This window comes from Oncorhynchus nerka, unplaced genomic scaffold, assembly GCF_034236695.1.
Source record: "Oncorhynchus nerka isolate Pitt River unplaced genomic scaffold, Oner_Uvic_2.0 unplaced_scaffold_1270, whole genome shotgun sequence".
Classification (NCBI taxonomy): domain Eukaryota; kingdom Metazoa; phylum Chordata; class Actinopteri; order Salmoniformes; family Salmonidae; genus Oncorhynchus; species Oncorhynchus nerka.
Window position 1 is genome coordinate 111,365 of NW_027040071.1, and position 23,086 is coordinate 134,450.

The window sequence follows — 23,086 nt, forward strand, 5'->3', positions numbered from 1 at the left end:
AGTATCCCTGCATATATGTCCATATCTACCTCAATACTCCAGTATCCCTGCCTATATGTCCATATCTACCTCAATACTCCAGTATCCCTGCATATATGTCCATATCTACCTCAATACTCCAGTATCCCTGCCTATATGCCCATATCTACCTCAATACTCCAGTATCCCTGCATATATGTCCATATCTACCTCAATACTCCAGTCCATATCTACCTCAATACTCCAGTATCCCTGCCTATGTCCATATCTACCTCAATACTCCAGTATCCCTGCCTATATATCCATATCTACCTCAATGCCAGTATCCCTGCCTATATGCCCATATCTACCTCAATACTCCAGTATCCCTGCCTATATGTCCATATCTACCTCAATACTCCAGTATCCCTGACTATATGCCCATATCTACCTCAATACTCCAGTACCCCTGCCTATATGTCCATATCTACCTCAATACTACAGTATCCCTGCATATATGTCCATATCTACCTCAATACTCCAGTATCCCTGCCTATATATCCATATCTACCTCAATGCCAGTATCCCTGCCTATATGCCCATATCTACCTCAATACTCCAGTATCCCTGCCTATATGTCCATATCTACCTCAATACTCCAGTATCCCTGACTATATGTCCATATCTACCTCAATACTCCAGTATCCCTGCCTATATGTCCATATCTACCTCAATATGCCAGTATCCCTGCATATATGTCCATATCTACCTCAATACTCCAGTATCCCTGCATATATGCCCATATCTACCTCAATACTCCAGTATCCCTGACTATATGTCCATATCTACCTCAATACTCCAGTACCCCTGCCTATATGTCCATATCTACCTCAATACTCCAGTATCCCTGCCTATATGTCCATATCTACCTCAATATGCCAGTATCCCTGCCTATATGTCCATATCTACCTCAATACTCCAGTATCCCTGCATATATGCCCATATCTACCTCAATACTCCAGTATCCCTGCCTATATGTCCATATCTACCTCAATATGCCAGTATCCCTGCCTATATGTCCATATCTACCTCAATGTTCCAGTATCCTTGACAACATGTCCATATCCACCTCAATACTCCATTACCCCTGCACATTGTAAATGTGGTACTGGCAGTGACCCTGTATAAAGCTTCCTATCTGAGGTACTGAACACTGACCCTGTATAAAGCTTCCTATCTGAGCTAGTGAGGCACTGAACACTGAGCCAGTATAAAGCTTCCTCTTTAATTTCTTATTTCTTCTAATGTTTTTATTTTTAGTTATAATATTTTGATATTGATTACTGCACTGTTGGGTAGAGCTCGCAAGTTAAGCATTTCACTGTACTTATGCACTTGACAATAAAACGTGTGCACGTGACAATAAAACGTGTGCACGTAACAATCAAATGTGTGCACGTAGCCTCCCGGGTGGTGCAATGGTCTAGGCGCCTGCATCGCAGTGCTAGCTGTACCACCAGAGACTCTGGGTTCGAGCCCAGGCTCTGTCGCAGCCGGCCGCGACCGGGAGGTCCATGGGGGCGACGCACAATTGGCCTAGCGTCGTTCGTGTTAGGGAGGGTTTGGCGGTAAGGATATCCTTGTCTCATCGCGCACTAGCGACTCCTGCGGCGGGCTGGGTGCAGTGCACGCTAACCAGGTCGCCAGGTGCACGGTGTTTCCTCCGACACATTGGTGCGGCTTCCGGGTTGGATGCGCTGTGTTAAGAAGCAGTGCGGCTTGGTTGGGTTGTGCATCGGAGGACGCATGTCTCTCGACCTTCGTCTCTCGAGCCCGTACGGGAGTTGTAGCAATGAGAAAAGATCGTAACTACTAACAATTGGATACCATAAATAGGGGTAAAATGTAAAGTTTTTTTTTTAAACGTGTGCACGTGACAATAAAAAAGCGCAAGGCACGTTTTGTTCCTAGTGAATTCTATCCAACTCCTAGAAATAGAATGAGTAGAAAGGGGGAAAAGCCCGTCTGACCACGGCATTGTGACAGGTAAACTCATAGACATTCTATTTCTACGCTCCTTTAGAAAAGGGACTGTGGACTTGGCACATGAACACATGATGTTAACCCCAGACTTGATATACAGACATACTGTAAACTGGGATCATTATAGATTTATTGGCTGGTTGGCTACATTGTGAAAAGTGGCCATCTGAGAGAACACAGCAAGGCAGTCACAACGCAACAACACTGTACAAGGCCCTCAGACAGCTCTATATACATCTAATGGGCCAAGGCAGTCACAACACAATAACACTGTACAAGGCCCTCAGACAGCTCTATATACATCTAATGGGCCAAGGCAGTCACAACACCATAACACTGTACAAGGCCCTCAGACAGCTCTATATACATCTAATGGGCCAAGGCATGGCACACACTATAGAAAGGGCAAAAACACATAAACACTGGAGTAGAGTTTGATCTCTGAAAACACACACACCATACACTCACACACACTGACACACACCACACACACTCACACACACACTCACCACACTCACCACACACACACACCATACACTCACACACACTGACACACCACACACACTCACACACTCACCACACACTCACCACACTCACACACCATACACTCACACACACTGACACACCACACACTCACTCACTCACACTCACACTCAACACACCATACAACCACACTTTTTATTTTTCACAGTGGTGCTGCTGGTGGTTTTAGCAGCCGGCTCCTCAGTGGCTCCCTGCTCCTGGAGGTGGTTGAGGAGCCCCTGTGGTCCAGTGGAGAGGGGCTGCTGTGTGGTGACATGTCCCCTGACCCTGACCTCTTCTTTGGTGCTGTTGACTGGCCTGGGCCAAGGTCTAGGACCACTCTCCCCACCCCAACCCCCGCCTCACCCCCAACCTCTACCATCACCACACCCCCAGCACCTGAGATGACGTCTGGTGCTGAAGCCGACGCTCTCTGCTGGGCCTCCATCTCAGACAGGCTGTAGGCCAGGGCCATCTGGAGATCTTCATCATCATCCTCTTCCTCCCTGGGGACGTCAGGGTAGTGGAAGTAGGGGGCTGAGCTGAAGGATCGCTGGGCCATAGACCGGGGCCGGAGCCGGGTCGGTGTGGATGGGTCTGGAGCTCCACAGGTAACGTCCTCTCTGCCTGCTGCTGAAGGTGTTGCCTGGGAGTCTGTGAGGGTTGGCTAGGGGGCAGGTGGTCTCTCTTGCTGAGCTCCAGAGCCAAGGCCAACTCATCCTCCACACCTGGGGAAAGGAGGGGACAGGAGGGGTTTAGGGAGGTGGACAGGAGGGGGTTAGGAGGGAGGAGGGGGTTAGGAGGGGAGAGGAGGGGGTTAGGAGGGGGACAGGAGGGGTTAGGAGGGGGACAGGAGGGGGTTAGGAGGTGGACAGGAGGGGTTAGGAGGTGGACAGGAGGGGGTTAGGAGGTGGACAGAAGGGGTTAGGAGGGGGACAGGAGGGGGTTAGGAGGTGGACAGGAGGGGGTTAGGAGGTGGACAGGAGGGGTTAGGAGGTGGACAGGAGGGGTTAGGAGGGGGACAGGAGGGGGTTAGGAGGTGGACAGGAGGGGGTTAGGGAGGTGGACAGGGAGGGGGTTAGGAGGTGGACAGGAGGGGGTTAGGAGGGGGGACAGGGGAGGGGTTAGGAAGGGGACAGGAGGGGTTAGGAGGGGGACAGGAGGGGATAGGAGGTGGACAGGAGGGGGGTTAGGAGGGGGCAGGAGGGGATAGGGAGGGGGCAGGAGGGGGTTAGGAGGGGGATAGGAGGGGATAGGAGGGGAAAAGGAGGGGGTTAGGAGGGGGCAAGCGGGGTTAGGAGGGGGACAGGAGAGAGACAGGAGGGGGTTAGGAGGGGGACAGGAAGGGGTTAGGAGGGGGACAGGAGAGGGTTAGGAGGGGGACAGGAGAGAGACAGGAGGGGGTTAGGAGGGGGACAGGAGAGAGACAGGAGGGGGTTAGGGAGGGGGACAGGAGAAAGACAGGAGGGGGTTAGGAGGGGGGACAGGAGAGAGACAGGAGAGGGTTAGGAGGGGACAGGAGAGGGTTAGGAGGGAGTTAGGAGGGGGACAGGAGGGGGTTAGGAGGGAGTTAGGAGGGGGACAGGAGGGAGTTAGGAGGGGGACAGGAGAGGGTTAGGAGGGAGACAGGAGGGGACAGGCGGTGGTTAGGAGGGGATAGGAGGAGACAGGAGGGGTTAGGAGGGGACATGAGGGGGTTAGTAATCAAATCAAATGTATTTATATAGCCCTTCGTACATCAGCTGATATCTCAAAGTGCTGTACAGAAACCCAGCCTAAAACCCCAAACAGCAAGCAATGCAGGTGTAGAAGCACGGTGGCTAGGAAAAACTCCCTAGAAAGGCCAAAACCTAGGAAGAAACCTAGAGAGGAACCAGGCTATGAGGGGTGGCCAGTCCTCTTCTGGAGATTATAACAGAACATGGCCAAGATGTTCAAATGTTCATAAATGACCAGCATGGTCCAATAATAATAAGGCAGAACAGTTGAAACTGGAGCAGCAGCACGGCCAGGTGGACTGGTGACAGCAAGGAGTCATCATGTCAGGTAGTCCTGAGTTAGGAGGTGGTCAGGAGGGGGATAGGAGGGGGACAGGAGGACGAATAACCCAGACACAGCTAGTCAGGAACAGTTGACAAGGGACTGGCTGAGGGGAGGGAGGGACACAGGGTGGATGGATTACCATTGATGAGCACCGTCTTCAAGACCCCGTCTTCCTCGATCTCTGTTCTCTCCTGACCGTTTTCTTTGATCCTGTTGACAAGAACAGTCAGTCACCGCCCATATCATCATATTTAGGGAACCTGTTTCCCTCACATGACCATGCAGAGACACAAACACTGGAACAAATGGTGCCATTGGTTTTACACTAAATAGGGTTTATGGTGCAAATTGGGATGCAGATTTACTGACTTCTTGGTGGCGGTGTGTTTGCCGTTGATGACACGCGTAGAGGTGGAGACAGACTTGAAATTCCCCATCCCTCCTCCGATGCTGTCCATCCAATCCATTCCAGCCATGGAGGAAGAGGAAGAGGTGAAGTCGTGCACTGTGAAAGAGGGAGGAGGACAAGGAAGAGGTGAAGTCGTGCACTGTGAAAGAGGGAGGAGGAGGAGGAAGAGGTGAAGTCGTGCACTGTGAACGAGGGAGGAAGAGGTGAAGTCATGCACTGTGAAAGAGGAGGAAGAGGAGGAAGAGGTGAAGTCGTGCACTGTGAAAGAGGGAGGACGAGGAAGAAGTGAAGTCATGCACTGTGAAAGAGGGAGGAGGAGGAAGAGGTGAAGTCATGCACTGTGAAAGAGGGAGGAGGAGGAGGAGGAAGAGGTGAAGTCATGCACTGTGAAGGAGGAAGGAGGAGGAAGAGGTGAAGTCATGCACTGTGAAGGAGGGAGGAAGAGGTGAAGTCATGCACTGTGAAGGAGGAAGGAGGAGGAAGAGGTGAAGTCATGCACTGTGAAGGAGGGAGGAAGAGGTGAAGTCATGCACTGTGAAGGAGTGAGGAAGAGGTGAAGTCATGCACTGTGAAGGAGGGAGGAAGAGGTGAAGTCATGCACTGTGAAGGAGGGAGGAAGAGGTGAAGTCATGCAGTGTGAAGGAGGGAGGAAGCGGTGAAGTCATGCACTGTGAAGGAGGGAGGAAGAGGTGAAGTCATGCACTGTGAAGGAGGGAGGAAGAGGTGAAGTCATGCACTGTGAAGGAGGGAGGAAGCGGTGAAGTCATGCAGTGTGAAGGAGGGAGGAAGAGGTGAAGTCATGCACTGTGAAGGAGGGAGGAAGAGGTGAAGTCATGCACTGTGAAGGAGGGAGGAAGAGAGTGAAGTAATGCACCTCTAAAGGAGGAGGAAGAGGTGAAGTCATGCAGTGTGAAGGAGGGAGGAAGCGGTGAAGTCATGCACTGTGAAGGAGGGAGGAAGAGGTGAAATCATGCACTGTGAAGGAGGGAGGAAAGGGGAAGTCATGCACTGTGAAGGAGGGAGGAAGAGGTGAAGTCATGCACTGTGAAGGAGGAGGAAGAGGGGAAGTCAAGCACTGTGAAGGAGGGAGGACGAGACCAGTCAGATAAACTATACTGTGACTGGAGCTGGTAGAATTGTGTTGTAACTGTGTAATAAATGTGTTAAATGTGTAATACATGTGTTAAAACCCTCTTATTATAGAATTGTGTCCCAAATGACACCCTATTCTCTACATAGTGCACTAGTTTTGACCAGAGCCCTATCAGCGCAGTCGAACGTAGTGCACTACATAGGAATAGGGTGACATTTGGGATCCAGATATTGTTTTATTACGGACCTCCAGCAGAGGGGAAGGAGAAAAACCGGCTTGGGCCGAGCCTCGAAGTGCCAGGATGTCCATGGAAGCCACCGTGCATCCCTCCTCCGAAGGCAAAGTCATCTGAGAGGACAGAGATAACAGAGAGACTATGAGGACAGAGATAACAGAGAGACACTGAGGACAGAGATAACAGAGAGACTATGAGGACAGAGATAACAGAGAGACACTGAGGACAGAGATAACAGAGAGACACTGAGGACAGTGATAACAGAGAGACACTGAGGACAGAGATAACAGAGAGACACTGAGGACAGTGATAACAGAGAGACACTGAGGACAGAGATAACAGAGAGACTACGAGGACAGAGATAACAGAGAGACACTGAGGACAGAGATAACAGAGAGACTATGAGGACAGAGATAACAGAGAGACACTGAGGACATTAATAACAGAGAGACTGAGGACAGAGATAACAGAGAGACTGAGGACAGAGATAACAGAGAGACTATGAGGACAGAGATAACAGAGAGACTATGAGGACAGAGATAACAGAGAGACACTGAGGACAGAGATAACAGAGAGACTATGAGGACAGAGATAACAGAGAGACACTGAGGACAGAGATAACAGAGAGACACTGAGGACAGAGATAACAGAGAGACTATGAGGACATAGATAACAGAGAGACTATGAGGACAGGGATAACAGAGAGACACTGAGGACAGAGATAACAGAGAGACTATGAGGACAGAGATAACAGAGAGACAGTGAGGACAGAGATAACAGAGAGACTATGAGGACAGAGATAACAGAGAGACACTGAGGACAGAGATAACAGAGAGACTATGAGGACAGAGATAACAGAGAGACAGTGAGGACAGAGATAACAGAGAGACTATGAGGACAGAGATAACAGAGACTATGAGGACAGAGAGACACTGAGGACAGAGATAACAGAGAGACTGTGAGGACAGAGATAACAGAGAGACACTGAGGACAGAGATAACAGAGAGACTATGAGGACAGTGATAACAGAGATACTGAGGACAGTGATAACAGAGAGACTATGAGGACAGTGATAACAGAGAGACTATGAGGACAGAGATAACAGAGAGACACTGAGGACATTAATAACAGAGAGACTGAGGACAGAGATAACAGAGAGACTGAGGACAGAGATAACAGAGAGACTATGAGGACTATGAAACATAGCAGAAGCAGGTAGCGTTCCGCCTTGTGTGAACTTCTGCGATTCCCCTACGGACTGGTTTCCCAGTCAGATTTAGCCTCGACTAAGGAACACCTAAAGACGTAGGATATTGTTGAAGGACCGTAGGATATTGTTGAAGGACCGTAGGATATTGTTGAAGGACCGTAGGATATTGTTGAAGGACCGTAGGATATTGTTGAAGGACCGTAGGATATTGGTCAGACCCACCGAAGAAATTTGCAAAAGGATCCTGGCCTCCAAAGAATTCCTGAAACACTTCCTCTGGACTCCGGAATGTAAAGGTGAACCCTGGGAAGTCTTCTGGAGTGGGATGGCTACTGGAGCCTGGTGGGAGGGAGGGAGGGAGAGAAGGGATACATTTTGATTGATTCATATGGACACTACCAACATTGTTGATCAAAAACAGAACAGAATAGATTATGTAATTGTAGACAACTCTATAAAACTTGACATGCGTAAACCCCTGGTTCTATGAGAATACAGTGAGATGTCACTTATGGGATACGTCTTAGGGCAGGGTCACAAGCTCAAAGTATCCAATCACAAAGCGTCTGTTGGAGACAGACAGGTCGAGTGGCGAATGAGGTGAACAGCTCTCCTCCATAAACAAAAAGAGCCACAATGCCTGCCGATTGGTCACGAACGTACCACTCTTCCTTTTTACGGGAAAAAGTGGTCACACATCTCACAGAACCACGTGTACCTTATTATGGTGTATGGCCAATTCCCGTGACGCAGACCTGGTCTCCCCGAAACCGTTCTAACAGCCTTCCGAGGCTCCGAACACTGAGGACGGTATGAAGGTGCAATTAATTGCAGGAGGTCTCCCAAGACACAAAGTCTTGGTCACTCTTGTGCCATACACGTTCTATCCAAGTAGATGCTGGACATAAACAGTGGAAACGCCCTTCTTTTGAAGAATTAAATGGAGGCGGGTTGAAAGCATAAGCTCTAAGGCGAAACAATTGTAATTGCAAGGGTGTGATAACGCGCCCAGTCCAAGTGCGAAGAGATCTATGGTAGCTAGACATTATGGGCTAAAAAATGTAGACATTTTAAATCTGGGTTTATAAATATCCGGGTTCTGTAATCCTCTGTTTTGCTATAGTACAATCAGATCCGATCTGGCTGTTTTTTGAGACTTTTTAATTTATTTGTTATTTTTTCAGAAAATAATCAGATAGGATCATTCTGATCCAGATGCCATAATTTGGCCTTTCTGTGATTTGAACAGGCACGTCGCCATCTACTGGACAGGTTGTGTTACTACTTCTCACACTGTCATAGGGAAACAGAGATGAGTAAACTACATGAATAAAGATACCTAGATTTAAAAAATAATAGAGCCTGCATATCCACTTATAAGTGCGTAGATGCATTTATTTGACACTTCTCAATATAACAACTGATCACATACCTATACTACAGTCAATTTAACATACCATAAGTAGGACTCGTACATCTCACTCGTACTTTCCTCAATGACAGGAGGTGAAGAGCGGATGACAGGGGATGACGGGGGGGATGACAGGGGATGACGGGGGGGATGACAGGGGATGACGGGGGGGGATGACAGGGGATGACAGGGGAGATGACAGGGGATGACGGGGGTGACAGGGGATGACGGGGGATGACAGCGGATGACGGGGGGATGACAGCGGATGACGGGGGGATGACAGCGGATGACGGGGATGACAGAGGATGACGGGGGGATGACAGGGGATGACGGGGATGACAGGGGATGACGCTGGGGATGACAGGGGAAGTGCCTGAAATGAAGATGGAGGGGCTCCTCCAGTGACGGAGAGCTGAGAGACCGTCCTCGGTCACCACTAGCTGACAGTTGCACAGCCGTTGGTGTTGGACACAGGCGAAGGGCAGTAAACCCAACGCTGAAAGCCTCTCCTTCTCAATAGTCCCTGTGGACACTACTGACACGGTGGAAACCATCAACCCCAGCACTCGGAGACACATTGTGAGCATGACGGAGCGCCCCCCCTTGCAGAACAGGGCAAGCCCAATAAGAGAGAGAATCCAGCTTAACGCCAGGTCTGGTTTGTCTTGAACTCTGTGGTTACGAGGAAAGACGTGCCTCAAAGCGCTTGCTGCTGTGTAGGGGACCAACGCAGGTAATTGACTATGTAGGCGGAGACTCTTGGTTCTCAGGGGCGGTAGTGCCGTCTCCACACACTTGCTGAACAAACAGGGAGTTGGTGCTAGCCTGAAGGGAACAGCGAACGTATTCGTAGGCTGTGCCTTAAAAGGCAAACCTGAGAAACCTCCCGTTAAAATAAGCATTCTTGCAGGTTTACTGAACTGAACCAGTCGCCTTGATGAATAGAGTGAGAGAGCACGTTGAAAGTAAGCATATGGCTCTGGCTCTCTACCGTTAATGGTAATGCTCTGATAGCCCCTTCGCTTAATCAACTGTTTTTTTTTCCTGCTCTAGTATGCGAGCCGAGTCGCCAATCGCTGTTCAAATGAAAACTCTGTTGAAAACGGGTGGTTTCATAGCAGTGAACTACATCCCTCTGTGACTGTGGACAAGACCCAGCGATGGACATGCGCTTCAAGACTCTAAATAGTCTAATGACTCTCACTCGCCGGGGGTGCCAGGGGTGCCCTTCTGGTGGCGTTGGAGAAAAGTTACCCCGTTATTTTGTATTTTTTGGGTCTGTGCTCTTGGTGTCAGCATGGATGCGACAGATACTTATTGTTTGTGTCTGTCGGCGGTTGAAAGATTGGTATTTGGGGACAGTGATTGGTGGCGACTGAGGGACGAGCTGGGGCACGGGCGAGGGGGGGGGGGGATTGAGTGAGTCTTCCCTGTGAGCAGATGCATAGAGATGAGGTGCTGAACGAGGGGTTTCAGAAGTATAGAAGTTGCCCCCTCCTTGCTTTGTGGAGGGGTAGACAAAGTTGCCACGGTACCTAGGTCTACAGGGTGAGAAGAAGTTTGAGGCTTCACCTTCAAACTTTTGTCGCATGGTAGCGTCAGAAGGCCCAAACAGTTTGTTAGCCGTGATAGCCTTTTCCTTGTCCGAGAGGTTGGGCAAGTTGAGCCCTTTGTGTGGTTAGCTAGCCTTGCAGCTAGCTAGCCAAGTTAGCTAAAGTCTTTGCGGCAAGGGCTAACCAAGGCTCAATAGCTAGCCATGTGGCGTTAGCTAAACTGAGACTGACATTCAGCAGTGTTAACCTCAAGGTCCTACATTCAGCAGTGTTAACCTCAAGGTCCTACATTCAGCAGAGTTAACCTCACGGTCCTAAATTCAGCAGAGTTAACCTCACGGTCCTACATTCAGCAGAGTTAACCTCATGGTCCTACATTCAGCAGTGTTAACCTCAAGGTCCTACATTCAGCAGAGTTAACCTCACGGTCCTACATTCAGCAGAGTTAACCTCACAGTCCTACATTCAGCAGAGTTAACCTCAAGGTCCTACATTCAGCAGAGTTAACCTCACGGTCCTACATTCAGCAGAGTTAACCTCACGGTCCTACATTCAGCAGAGTTAACCTCATGGTCCTACATTCAGCGGCGTTAACCTCAAGGTCCTACATTCAGCAGAGTTAACCTCAAGGTCCTACATTCAGCAGAGTTAACTTCAAGGTCCTACATTCAGCAGTGTTAACCTCATGGTCCTACATTCAGCAGAGTTAACCTCACGGTCCTACATTCAGCAGAGTTAACCTCAAGGTCCTACATTCAGCAGAGTTAACCTCAAGGTCCTACATTCAGCAGAGTTAACCTCAAGGTCCTACATTCAGCAGAGTTAACCTCAAGGTCCTACATTCAGCAGAGTTAACCTCAAGGTCCTACATTCAGCAGAGTTAACCTCAAGGTCCTACATTCAGCAGAGTTAACCTCACGGTCCTACACTCAGCAGAGTTATCCTCACGGTCCTACATTCAGCAGAGTTAACCTCACGGTCCTACATTCAGCAGAGTTAACCTCAAGGTCCTACATTCGGCAGAGTTAACCTCACGGTCCTACATTCAGCAGAGTTAACCTCACTGTCCTACATTCGGCAGAGTTAACCTCACGGTCCTACATTCAGCAGAGTTAACCTCACGGTCCTACATTCAGCAGAGTTAACCTCACGGTCCTACATTCAGCAGAGTTAACCTCACGGTCCTACATTCAGCAGAGTTAACCTCACGGTCCTACATTCAGCAGAGTTAACCTCACGGTCCTACATTCAGCAGAGTTAACCTCACGGTCCTACATTCAGCAGAGTTAACCTCACGGTCCTACATTCAGCAGAGTTAACCTCACGGTCCTACATTCAGCAGAGTTAACCTCACGGTCCTACATTCAGCAGAGTTAACCTCACGGTCCTACATTCAGCAGAGTTAACCTCACGGTCCTACATTCAGCAGAGTTAACCTCACGGTCCTACATTCAGCAGAGTTAACCTCAAGGTCCTACATTCAGCAGAGTTAACCTCATGGTTCCTCTGATAATGGGTAAGTTGCTTTTACACCTGCATTGTTTGCTGTTTGGGGTTTTAGGCTGGGTTTCTGTACAGCACTTTGAGATATCAGCTGATGTACGAAGGGCTATATAAATACATTTGATTTGATTTGATTTGAGTGGGAAGACAGGAATCTAGTCGTGCTAAGGGGAGTTTTTTTAGTGAACGCAGTCACTTCCGCAAGGAAGACAGGCGAGAATGACCAGTTGGCGAACGAGTGGCTCCCTTTACGGAGGAGAGGGGCTAACCTCATTCGACACTTGACCTGTCTGTCTCCAACAGACGCTGTGTGATTGCATACTTGGAGCTTGTGACTCGTCCTAAGGCGTATCCCACGTGTTTTAGTAACATAATCGCAAGAGATAGAACAGAGAAGATTCCTTCACCTGTGTTGTTGGGAATTCGCTCTTTGCCATAAGTATCATACGCCTCTCGTTTTCTCCCTGTAAAGAGAAGGAGACGTATTCTCACTGTTGTTAAACACGAAGTCCACAGAACAGTGGAGAAAGGGGTAATAATGAGGTTAATTATAGGTTTAAACCAGGTTGAGGTTGGTCTTACGGTCTGACAGAACTTCATAGGCCTCAGCCAGCTCCTTAAACTTCCTCTCTGCCTCCTCCTTGTTGTCTGGGTTCTTGTCCGGATGCCATCGCAGAGCCTGTTTCCTGTACCTGAACACACAAACACAGTGACATATTCAATACCACAAGTAACCATTTTCAAGAGCTACATTGTTGGCCTATAAAGGGGCCTTGACATGTATTAAAACAGAGTCTTATATTGAGAGCAATGTTTGAAGACAAAACTATTCCCTTTTGGAGGGGACAGCAAAACAGAGGACAAGCCTAAAAGACTATAGAAGACTATAGGAAACATACAGTGGGGCAAAAAAGTATTTAGTCAGCCACCAATTGTGCAAGTTCTCCCACTTAAAAAGATGAGAGAGGCCTGTAATTTTCATCATAGGTACACTTCAACTATGACAGACAAAATTAGAAAAAAAATCCAGAAAATCACATTGTAGGATTTTTAATGAATTTATTTGCAAATTATGGTGGAAAATAAGTATTTAGTCAATAACAAAAGTTTCTCAATACTTTGTTATATACCCTTTGTTGGCAATAACAGAGGTCAAACGTTTTCTGTAAGTCTTCACTCGGTTTTCACACACTGTTGCTGGTATTTTGGTCCATTCCTCCATGCAGATCTCCTCTAGAGCAGTGATGTTTTGGGGCTGTTGCTGGGAAACACGGACTTTCAACTCCCTCCAAAGATTTTCTATGGGGTTGAGATCTGGAGACTGGCTAGGCCACTCCAGGACCTTGAAATGCTTTTTACGAAGCCACTCGTTCGTTGCCCGGGCGGTGTGTTGGGATCATTGTCATGCTGAAAGACCCAGCCACGTTTCATCTTCAATGCCCTTGCTGATGGAAGGAGGTTTTCACTCAAAATCTCACGATACATGGCCCCATTCATTCTTTCCTTAACACGGATCAGTCGTCCTGGTCCCTTTGCAGAAAAACAGCCCCAAAGCATGATGTTTCCACCCCATGCTTCACAGTAGGTATGGTGTTTTTTGGATGCAACTCAGCATTCTTTGTCCTCCAAACACGATGAGTTGAGTTTTTACCAAAAAGTTATATTTTGGTTTCATCTGACCATATGACATTCTCCCAATCTTCTTCTGGATCATCCAAATGCTCTGTAGCAAACTTCAGACGGGCCTGGACATGTACTGGCTTAAGCAGGGGGACACGTCTGGCACTGCAGGATTTGAGTCCCTGGCGGCGTAGTGTGTTACTGATGGTAGGCTTTGTTACTTTGGTCCCAGCTCTCTGCAGGTCATTCACTAGGTCCCCCTGTGTGGTTCTGGGATTTTTGCTCACCGTTCTTGTGATCATTTTAACCCCACGGGGTGAGATCTTGCGTGGAGCCCCAGATCGAGGGAGATTATCAGTGGTCTTGTATGTCTTCCATTTTCTAATAATTGCTCCCACAGTTGATTTCTTCAAACCAAGCTGCTTACCTATTGCAGATTCAGTCTTCCCAGCCTGGTGCAGGTCTACAATTTTGTTTCTGGTGTCCTTTGACAGCTCTTTGGTCTTGGCCATAGTTGGAGTTTGGAGTGTGACTGTTTGAGGTTGTGGACAGGTGTCTTTTATACTGATAACAAGTTCAAACAGGTGCCATTAATACAGGTAACGAGTGGAGGACAGAGGAGCCTCTTAAAGAAGAAGTTACAGGTCTGTGAGAGCCAGAAATCTTGCTTGTTTGTAGGTGACCAAATAATGTGATTTTCTGGATTTTTTTCTCATTTTGTCTGTCGTAGTTGAAGTGTACCTATGATGAAAATTACAGGCCTCTCGTCTTTTTAAGTGGGACAACTTGCACAGTTGGTGGCTGACTAAATACTTTGTTTCCCCACTGTATGCAGAAGACTGACAGGACACAACATCTGATGCAGGAGACAAAATCTGAGCATTGAGCTTAAAGAAAGAGAGGATCGTTGGTAACTCAATGCCCGTCCAGGTGGCAAAGAGAGAGAGAGACAGAGAGAGAGAGAGAGAGAGAGAGAGAGAGAGAGAGAGACAGAGAGAGAGAGAGAGAGAGAGAGAGAGAGAGAGAGAGAGAGAGACAGAGAGAGAGAGAGAGAGAGACAGAGAGAGAGTGAGAGAGAGAGTGAGAGAGATGTGTAATGTTTACTGTTAATTTTGTTGTTTTCACTTTATATATTCACTTTGTATGTTGTCTACCTCACTTGCTTTGGCAATGTTAACACATGTTTCCCATGCCAATAAAGCCCTTGAATTGAAAATTGAATTGAATTGAGAGAGAGAGAGAGAGAGAGACAGGGAGAGAGAGAGGGAGAGAGAGAGAGAGAGAGAGAGAGAGAGAGAGAGAGAGACAGATGGGGATGAATCATCCTTATTTAAACGGTGCTGAGTCATGAAACGGAGGGTGCATCCCAAATGGCATACTATTCCCTACATGCACTTGTGCACTTCCCTGTCTGGCGTTGGTCAAAAGTAGTGCACTATATAGGGAATAGGGTGCCATAGGGCTCTGGAATAATGTAGTGCACAATATAGGGAATAGGGTGCCATAGGGCTCTGGTCTAAAGTAGGGCACTATGTACGGAATAGGGTGCCATAGGTACTCTGTAGGGTGCCATAGGGCTCTGGTCTAAAGTAGTGCACAATATAGGGAATAGGGTACCATAGGGCTCTGGTCTAAAGTAGTGCAATGTGTAGGGAATAGGGTATAAATTGGGATACAAAGGAGTAATTCATGTTTAAAAAGGTTTCTGTGTCTGTCCAGTAACTCTATCAGTCAGTATGGTTGAGTTATCAATAGCTACCGTAAGGATATACAGATAAACCTCACCAGTCTACTATTTAACCTGTAACTAGACAGATAAACCACACCAGTCTACTATTTAATTAGACAGATAAACCTCACCAGTCTACTATTTAACTGTAACTAACTAGACAGATAAACCTCACCAGTCTACTATTTAACCTAGACAGTAACTATTTAACCTGTAACTAGACAGATAAACCTCACCAGTCTACTATTTAACCTGTAACTAGACAGATAAACCTCACCAGTCTACTATTTAAAACTAGACAGATAAACCTCACCAGTCTACTATTTAACCTGTAACTAACTAGACAGATAAACCACACCAGTCTACTATTTAACCTGTAACTAGACAGATAAACCTCACCAGTCTACTATTTAACCTGTAACTAACTAGACAGATAAACCTCACCAGTCTACTATTTAACCTGTAACTAGACAGATAAACCTCACCAGTCTACTATTTAACCTGTAACTAGACAGATAAACCACATCAGTCTACTATTTAACCTGTAACTAACTAGACAGATAAACCTCACCAGTCTACTATTTAACCTGTAACTAACTAGACAGATACACCTCACCAGTCTACTATTTAACCTGTAACTAACTAGACAGATAAACCTCACCAGTCTACTATTTAACCTGTAACTAGACAGATAAACCTCACCAGTCTACTATTTAACCTGTAACTAGACAGATAAACCACACCAGTCTACTATTTAACCTGTAACTAGACAGATAAACCTCACCAGTCTACTATTTAACCTGTAACTAGACAGATAAACCTCACCAGTCTACTATTTAACCTGTAACTAGACAGATAAACCTCACCAGTCTACTATTTAACCTGTAACTAGACAGATAAACCACACCAGTCTACTATTTAACCTAGACAGATAAACCACACCAGTCTACTATTTAACTAACTAGACAGATAAACCTCACCAGTCTACTATTTAACCTGTAACTAACTAGACAGATAAACCTCACCAGTCTACTATTTAACCTGTAACTAGACAGATAAACCCCACCAGTCTACTATTTAACCTGTAACTAGACAGATAAACCTCACAGTCTACTATTTAACCTGTAACTAACTAGACAGATCACCAGTCTACTATTTAACCTGTAACTAACTAGACAGATAAACCTCACCAGTCTACTATTTAACCTGTAACTAGACAGATAAACCTCACCAGTCTACTATTTAACCTGTAACTAGACAGATAAACCTCACCAGTCTACTATTTAACCAGATAAACCCCACCAGTCTACTATTTAACCTGTAACTAGACAGATAAACCACACCAGTCTACTATTTAACCTGTAACTAGACAGATAAACCACACCAGTCTACTATTTAACCTGTAACTAGACAGATAAACCACACCAGTCTACTATTTAACCTGTAACTAGACAGATAAACCACACCAGTCTACTATTTAACCTGTAACTAACTAGACAGATAAACACCAGTCTACTATTTAACCTGTAACTAGACAGATAAACCTCACCAGTCTACTATTTAACCTGTAACTAGACAGATAAACCTCACCAGTCTACTATTTAACCTGTAACTAGACAGATAAACCACACCAGTCTACTATTTAACCAGTAACTAACTAGACAGATAAACCACACCAGTCTACTATTTAACCTGTAACTAGACAGATAAACCTCACCAGTCTACTATTTACTATTTAACCTGTAACTAACTAGACAGATAAACCTCACCAGTCTACTATTTAACCTGTAACTAACTAGACAGATAAACCACACCAGTCTACTATTTAACCTGTAACTAACTAGACAGATAAACCTCACCAGTCTACTATTTAACCTGTAACTAGACAGATAAACCCCACAGTCTACTATTTAACCTGTCTAGACAGATAAACCACACCAGTCTACTATTTAACCTGTAACTAGACAGATAAACCTCACCAGTCTACTATTTAACCTGTAACTAGACAGATAAACCTCACCAGTCTACTATTTAACCTAACAGACAGATAAACCCCACCAGTCTACTATTTAACCTGTAACTAGACAGATAAACCTCACCAGTCTACTATTTAACCTGTAACTAGACAGATAAACCTCACCAGTCTACTATTTAACCTGTAACTAGACAGATAAACCACACCAGTCTACTATTTAACCTGTAACTAACTAGACAGATAAACCTCACCAGTCTACTATTTAACCTGTAACTAACTAGACAGATAAACCTCACCAGTCTACTATTTAACCTGTAACTAACTAGACAGATAAACCTCACCAGTCTACTATTTAACCTGTAACTAACTAGACAGATAAACCTCACCAGTCTACTATTTAACCTGTAACTAACTAGACAGATAAACCTCACCAGTCTACTATTTAACCTGTAACTAGACAGATAAACCACACCAGTCTACTATTTAACCTGTAACTAGACAGATAAACCTCACCAGTCTACTATTTAACCTGTAACTAGACAGATAAACCTCACCAGTCTACTATTTAACATGTAACTAACTAGACAGATAAACCTCACCAGTCTACTATTTAACCTGTAACTAGACAGATAAACCACACCAGTCTACTATTTAACCTGTAACTAACTAGACAGATAAACCTCACCAGTCTACTATTTAACCTGTAACTAGACAGATAAACCTCACCAGTCTACTATTTAACCTGTAACTAACTAGACAGATAAACCTCACCAGTCTACTATTTAACCTGTAACTAGACAGATAAACCACACCAGTCTACTATTTAACCTGTAACTAGACAGATAAACCTCACCAGTCTACTATTTAACCTGTAACTAACTAGACAGATAAACCTCACCAGTCTACTATTTAACCTGTAACTAACTAGACAGATAAACCTCACCAGTCAACTATTTAACCTGTAACTAACTAGACAGATAAACCTCACCAGTATACGATTTAACCTGTAACTAACTAGACAGATAAACCACACCAGTCTACTATTTAACCTGTAACTAACTAGACAGATAAACCACATCAACTATTTAACCTGTAACAGAGAAACCTCACCAGTCTACTATTTATCCTGTAACTAACTAGACAGATAAACCACACCAGTCTACTATTTAACCTGTAACTAGACAGATAAACCTCACCAGTCTACTATTTAACCTGTAACTAACTAGACAGATAAACCACACCAGTCTACTATTTAACCTGTAACTAGACAGATAAACCTCACCAGTCTACTATTTAACCTGTAACTAGACAGATAAACCTCACTCCAGTCTACTATTTAACCTGTAACTAGACAGATAAACCTCACCAGTCTACTATTTAACCTAAACTCAACTAGACAGATAAACCACACCAGTCTACTATTTAACCTGTAACTAGACAGATAAACCTCACCAGTCTACTATTTAACCTGTAACTAACTATACAGATAAACCTCACCAGTCTACTATTTAACCTGTAACTAGACAGATAAACCACACCAGTCTACTATTTAACCTGTAACTAGACAGATAAACCACACCAGTCTACTATTTAACCTGTAACTAACTAGACATATAAACCTCACCAGTCTACTATTTAACCTGTAACTAACTAGACAGATAAACCTCACCAGTCTACTATTTAACCTGTAACTAGACAGATAAACCACATCAGTCTACTATTTAAGACTAGAGAGAGAAACCTCACCAGTCTACTATTTAACCTGTAACTAGACAGATAAACCTCACCAGTCTACTATTTAACCTGTAACTAACTAGACAGATAAGTCTACTATTTAACTGTAACTAGACAGATAAACCTCACCAGTCTACTATTTAACCTGTAACTAACTATACAGATAAACCTCACCAGTCTACTATTTAACCTGTAACTTAACTAGACAGATAAACCTCACCAGTCTACTATTTAACCTGTAACTAACTAGACAGATAAACCTCACCAGTCTACTATTTAACCTGTAACTAACTAGACAGATAAACCACATCAGTCTACTATTTAACCTGTAACTAGAGAGAGAAACCTCACCAGTCTACTATTTAACCTGTAACTAACTAGACAGATAAACCTCACCAGTCTACTATTTAACCTGTAACTAGACAGATAAACCTCACCAGTCTACTATTTAACCTTTTAACCAGTCTACTATTTAACCTGTAACTAGACAGATAAACCACACCAGTCTACTATTTAACCTGTAACTAGACAGATAAACCTCACCAGTCTACTATTTAACCTGTAACTAACTAGACAGATAAACCACACCAGTCTACTATTTAACCTGTAACTAGACAGATAAACCTCACCAGTCTACTATTTAACCTGTAACTAACTAGACAGATAAACCTCACCAGTCTACTATTTAACCTGTAACTAACTAGACAGATAAACCTCACCAGTCTACTATTTAACCTGTAACTAACTAGACAGATAAACCTCACCAGTCTACTATTTAACTAACTAGACAGATAAACCTCACCAACTAACCTGTAACTAGACAGATAAACCTCACCAGTCTACTATTTAACCTGTAACTAACTAGACAGATAAACCTCACCAGTCTACTATTTAACCTGTAACTAGACAGATAAACCTCACCAGTCTACTATTTAACCTGTAACTAGACAGATAAACCTCACCAGTCTACTATTTAACCTGTAACTAACTAGACAGATAAACCTCACCAGTCTACTATTTAACCTGTAACTAACTAGACAGATAAACCTCACCAGTCTACTATTTAACCTGTAACTAACTAGACAGATAAACCTCACCAGTCTACTATTTAACCTGTAACTGACTAGACAGATAAACCTCACCAGTCTACTATTTAACCTGTAACTAGACAGATAAACCTCACCAGTCTACTATTTAATTTAACTAGACAGATAAAACCACACCAGTCTACTATTTAACTAACTAGACAGATAAACCTCACCAGTCTACTATTTAACCTGTAACTAACTAGACAGATAAACCACACCAGTCTACTATTTAACCTGTAACTAGACAGATAAACCTCACCAGTCTACTATTTAACCTGTAACTAACTAGACAGATAAACCTCACCAGTCTACTATTTAACCTGTAACTTAACTAGACAGATAAACCACACCAGTCTACTATTTAACCTGTAACTAACTAGACAGATAAACCTCACCAGTCTACTATTTAACCTGTAACTAACTAGACAGATAAACCACATCAGTCTACTATTTAACCTGTAACTAGAGAGACAGATAAACCTCACCAGTCTACTATTTAACCTGTAACTAACTAGACAGATAAACCACACCAGTCTACTATTTAACCTGTAACTAGACAGATAAACCTCACCAGTCTACTATTTAACCTGTAACTAACTAGACAGATAAACCTCACCAGTCTACTATTTACCAGTCTACTATTTAACCTGTAACTAGACAGATAAAAAGTCTACTATTTAACCTGCAACTAGACAGATCTCAGTCTACTATTTAACCTGTAACTAACTAGACAGATAAACCTCACCAGTCTACTATTTAACCTGTAACTAACTAGACACAGATATTTAACCTGTAACTAACTAGACACACCAGTCTACTATTTAACCTGTAGACAGATAACCCCACCAGTCTACTATTTAACCTGTAACTTTAAACCACACCAGTCTACTATTTAACCTGTAACTAGACAGATAAACCTCACCAGTCTACTATTTAACATGTAACTAACTAGACAGATAAACCTCACCAGTCTACTATTTAACCTGTAACTAGACAGATAAACCACACCAGTCTACTATTTAACCTGTAACTAACTAGACAGATAAACCTCACCAGTCTACTATTTAACCTGTAACTAGACAGATAAACCTCACCAGTCTACTATTTAACCTGTAACTAGACAGATAAACCACACCAGTCTACTATTTAACCTGTAATTTAACCTAACTAGACAGATAAAACCTCACCAGTCTACTATTTAACCTGTAAACTAGACAGATAAACCCTCACCAGTCTACTATTTAACCTGTAACTAACTAGACAGATAAACCTCACCAGTCAACTATTTAACCTGTAACTAACTAGACAGATAAACCTCACCAGTATACGATTTAACCTGTAACTAACTAGACAGATAAACCACACCAGTCTACTATTTAACCTGTAACTAACTAGACAGATAAACCACATCAGTCTACTATTTAACCTGTAACTAGAGAGAGAAACTCACCAGTCTACTATTTAACCTGTAACTAACTAGACAGATAAACCACACCAGTCTACTATTTAACCTGTAACTAGACAGATAAACCTCACCAGTCTACTATTTAACCTGTAACTAACTAGACAGATAAACCACACCAGTCTACTATTTAACTATTAGACAGATAAACCAACCTCTAACTGTAACTAGACAGATAAACCCTCACCAGTCTACTATTTAACCTGTAACTAGACAGATAAACCTCACCAGTCTACTATTTAACCTGTAACTAACTAGACAGATAAACCACACCAGTCTACTATTTAACCTGTAACTAGACAGATAAATCCCACCAGTCTACTATTTTTAACTAACTACAGATAAACCTCACCAGTCTACTATTTAACCTGTAACTAACTAGACAGAGACAGATATTTAAAACTAGACCTCACCAGTCTACTATTTAACCTGTAACTTAACTAGACAGATAAACCACACCAGTCTACTATTTAACCTGTAACTAACTAGACAGATAAACCTCACCAGTCTACTATTTAACCTGTAACTAACTAGACAGATAAACCACATCAGTCTACTATTTAACCTGTAACTAGAGAGAGAAACCTCACCAGTCTACTATTTAACCTGTAACTAACTAGACAGATAAACCTCACCAGTCTACTATTTAACCTGTAACTAACTAGACAGATAAACCCACCAGTCTACTATTTAACCTGTAACTAGACAGATAAACCTCACCAGTCTACTATTTAACCTGTAACTAGACAGATAAACCTCACCAGTCTACTATTTAACCTGTAACTTAACTAGACATATAAACCACACCAGTCTACTATTTAACCTGTAACTAACTAGACAGATAAACCTCACCAGTCTACTATTTAACCTGTAACTAACTAGACAGATAAACTAGAGAGAGAAACCTCACCAGTCTACTATTTAACCTGTAACTAACTAGACAGATAAACCTCACCAGTCTACTATTTAATCTGTAACTAACTAGACAGATAAACCTCACCAGTCTACTATTTAACCTGTAACTAACTATACAGATAAACCACACCAGTCTACTATTTAACCTGTAACTAACTAGACATATAAACCACACCAGTCTACTATTTTAACCTGTAACTAGACAGATAAACCTCACCAGTCTACTATTTAACCTGTAACTAACTAGACATATAAACCACACCAGTCTACTATTTAACCTGTAACTAACTAGACAGATAAACCTCACCAGTCTACTATTTAACCTGTAACTAACTAGACAGATAAACCTCACCAGTCTACTTTTAACCTGCAACTAACTAGACAGATAAACCTCACCAGTCTACTATTTAACCTGTAACTAACTAGACAGATAAACCTCACCAGTCTACTATTTAACCTGTAACTAACTAGACAGATAAACCTCACCAGTCTACTATTTAACCTGTAACTAGACAGATAAACCACACCAGTCTACTATTTAACCTGTAACTAACTAGACAGATAAACCACACCAGTCTACTAT

The 23,086-nt window shown here is 43.9% G+C and overlaps 1 pseudogene; it reads right to left on the bottom strand.

Moving 5' to 3' along the window:
- Nucleotides 1-12,672, bottom strand: part of LOC115126706 (dnaJ homolog subfamily B member 6-like) — a 31,706-nt pseudogene extending 19,034 nt beyond the window's left edge.
- Between the last annotated feature and the right edge of the window lie 10,414 nt (nucleotides 12,673-23,086).